The sequence below is a fragment of the Cebus imitator genome, unplaced genomic scaffold (assembly GCF_001604975.1).
Source record: "Cebus imitator isolate Cc_AM_T3 unplaced genomic scaffold, Cebus_imitator-1.0 Scaffold1178, whole genome shotgun sequence".
Lineage (NCBI taxonomy): Eukaryota > Metazoa > Chordata > Mammalia > Primates > Cebidae > Cebus > Cebus imitator.
In genome coordinates this window covers 24983-28376 of record NW_016108493.1, presented here as the reverse complement: position 1 = coordinate 28376, position 3394 = coordinate 24983, and positions in this window count along the sequence as shown.

Below are 3394 nucleotides of genomic sequence, written 5' to 3'. Positions count from 1 at the left end.
CCCATCAGCTCTGGATCCTGAAGCCCACACAGCAGCCTTGGCATCACTGGCGAAAAGACAATGAAAGCTGAATAAAATTGGCAACACTTACATAACCTGTGAGATCTGACCAGACTCCCAGATGCCCTGGCCTGAAGGGTGAGGAGGTTCCTGGAAACCCTCGCTGAAGACCTTGGCCAACCTGTCCAGACCATCCCCTCCCAACTAATGGCTCCCACCCTCAGTCCCATGTCCTGGGTTTGTGATGCTGGAGACCACAGCTGCCAAGTGCAGAAGCAGCTCTGGGACCAGCAGCCAGTCCAGCCCCCGAGCCCCTCCATTGCCGGGTTCATAGAAAATAAAAAGACTTCAATAATATGTGACCAATAACTATGGCCATCAAAGCCAAATCGGATTTCTTCCTGGCTGATGAGCTCAGGGCCCTTTTCATTCTGAGATCCGATCCACAAATCTGTAAAACAATTCCCCCCAGCATCTCATCTTAGGATCTTGCTGCAAGTTCAAGCTTGGGGGCAAGGGAGGTGGAGGAAGGAGGTGATCTGTGCCTGGGGCAGCACAAGTGGCCCAGGGACTTCAGGTTGGAACCTGCCTGGACACTGAGCTACTGTGTGACCTAGAACGTGTCCCTTCACATCTCTGGATAGGTAGTTTCTTCATCTGCCAGATGTGGAGGAGGAAGAGACGCTCTCCAAATCCTCTGCCTCTGATTCTCAGTCACCACCCAGTTGGGGGAGGCAGAGCAAAGGGAGCTGGATGCTGGGAGAGGCTCCCCTTCACCTCTGTACAGAATCGCTAGCGGGGGAAGTATGCAGGGGTCCTGTTGTCTTTGGAGGGGGCATGCACAGGGACCAGGCCAAGTGGCAGGAACAGCTGAATAGCCAATAGCCATGTGCTGGGTGCCATCAGCTTTGCTGGGACACAGCAGGTGGTCACCGGCCAGTTCCTAGCCCTGGGGAAGGCTTGGGAGACTGCAATCCCTCCCAAAGCCCCAGCACACCCAGACCACAATCTGTGGGTCCAGGGATGTTGCAAAACTCTTCCTTGCCCCATATCACCCAAAGAGAAGCTGGAGAATACATGGGAAGCTAAACGTGCTCAAACCTGCTGGGGGACCGCCATGAGGGGCGCGGGATGGAGCTGTGGGAGAGGGCTGTCCCCTCAGCCTCACTGCCTGGGAAGGAGGAGAGAACCTTAGGGCAAATCTCTCTCTGAGAACTTGGGGCTCCCACATCCCCTGCTGCCTGGGCATGTGAAGGGCTGAGGAGGCCAGCAGCAGAGGAAAGGGGCGCAGCGAGGAGATGGTGGAGGCTGCCCTTGTGTTCCTGAGCCAGAGCCCTTCCTCTTCCCATCCTCCGTCCTCTCATGGGGGCGGGGAGCAGTGGGACTGCATCGTGTTGCCTCCATGTAGCAACTTCCAGCTTGGGGATCATTTTTTGCATAGGTTTCTCCTCCTAGGAATTATTTCCAAATTTGCAGACATGAAAACTGAGACTAAGGAAGTGAAGGGACTTATTTGAACCTGATTTCTGATAAGCTCAGTACCCTTCTGACTGTGGTAGAATTTGAGTCTTACGTATTTGAATATCTCAGTGTCCTAAAGTCAGTACTCCCAACCCCCACTTGGGTGTTTCTGCATGCATTCACATGTGTACACACACACACACACACAGCATCTGCCTTTCTGGTCACAGCTCAGTTACAGCACTGGCTGGACTGTGGGTTCCAGGGAAGGGAGGAGGGTGGAACGGAACTGACCCAGGTCCCCATCACGGATCCTCAGGTGGAATCTCACCTTTGGTGCCCACACAGGTCAGTGGCTCCAGGGAAGGCTTCTTGGCTCCCTTGCTGAGTGAGAGCTCAGGCATGGATAGTGAGGAGCAGGTGTCTGTCCAGGAGGTGGGCTCAGTACCCCTCAGCCCCTGGGGCCAGCACAGAGGCCCTTGCTCTGATGGGGGGGGTAGTCTGACACTGGCCTCAGCCTCACCACTCCCTCCACAATGATGCAGCTGCCTACAGAGACAGGAGTTGAGGGTTGCTGCTCAGCTGCTGGGGCAGAGGACCGGGGACGGAGAGGGGACCCTCAAGCACTGCCCTCCCCCAACTCTGCTGCCTTTCTCATAAAACGCTTGGGAGGCCCAGGGCCGCAAGAACTAAGAACTGTTGCTCCCAGTCCCAGAAACCAGGAAAGGCCCAGCGAAGCTACCTGGGCTCAAAAATCCCAGACCCCTTCCCTCACACCCCCACCCTGCTCAATGGTGGAGTGCTATCCAAAGTCTCATGGGCATGCCCCTCCCCACACACCACTTCTTCCATGATAATGGGGCTCTGTCTCCTGTTTGAACTTGGGCAAGTCTTTCCTTCTCCTGGGTCTCAGTTTCCCCTTCTGTCAAATGGGAGGGCTGGCCTTGAGATTTCAGATACCTCCTAGTTCTGTCATTTGTAGTCCCTAGAGGGCCAGGACACAGGAGTGTGACACAGGAGAGAGGAAAGGGTAATTTAGGGCTGGGGAGCCAGCTGAGAAGGTCAAAAGCGTTGTAGATTCCCTGGGTCCTGCCTGAGGCAGCATCCTCCATCTGCTTTCAGCAGGTTCCAATCCATGCCACAGCCAGAAGCCAGAGACACCCCAGGACCAGAGGGTCCTACAGAATGGGATGTTGGTGGGGCAGGCAGTGAAAGGGCAAAATTCAGGGAGTCAGTCTCTGCACCCAACCTGAGCCAAGGGTGTTCTGGGCCCCATTACTCCAGGACTGTAGAACCAGCTGGATGAGGTGAAGGCTGGGAATGCTCTGAAAGTAGGTCTGTAGAAGGAGAAATAAGCTACTTAAGCTACTTAGTCTTTGAGGCTGGTGACAGCAGGAATGATGCAAATTGATTCCTATTCAAGTGCTGTCCCAGGCAAGGTGGTGGAAGGGAAGGCAGAAGCCTCCTCTCCTGGAAGCAGTCAGCTCCCAGTGCACCCCGAACATCAGAGCAACTTCTAAGCAGTGCAGCAGCTCAGCAACCCCATTCCCCCAGACCTGGGCTCAGCTGCCCATTTGCCATGTCCCCTGAGGATGGGCGGATGTCCAGGACCCTCTAATCCAGGGCCAAAGCTCCTCATCGCCAGGCTCCTCCAATCCAGGGCACTCCACTGCTGGGCAGGGCAGCTTCCCAGCTTTTCCTGGGGTGGGAGACAAGAAAAGGACCCTTCCCTTTCTCTGTATTTGGGGTCAGGCCCTGCCAAATCAAAGCCCTGATGTCAAAGTCCCTCAGCCCCCTCCCCAATTCATGCATTTACCAATTCATTCACTCTCGCTTCATTCAATTGTTGGTGCTTGGTATATAAAATAAAATAAAAACTTCAGAGTTCCCATAAGCAGTGGAGCATGTTCCTAAAATTGTTTCTAAATCATAA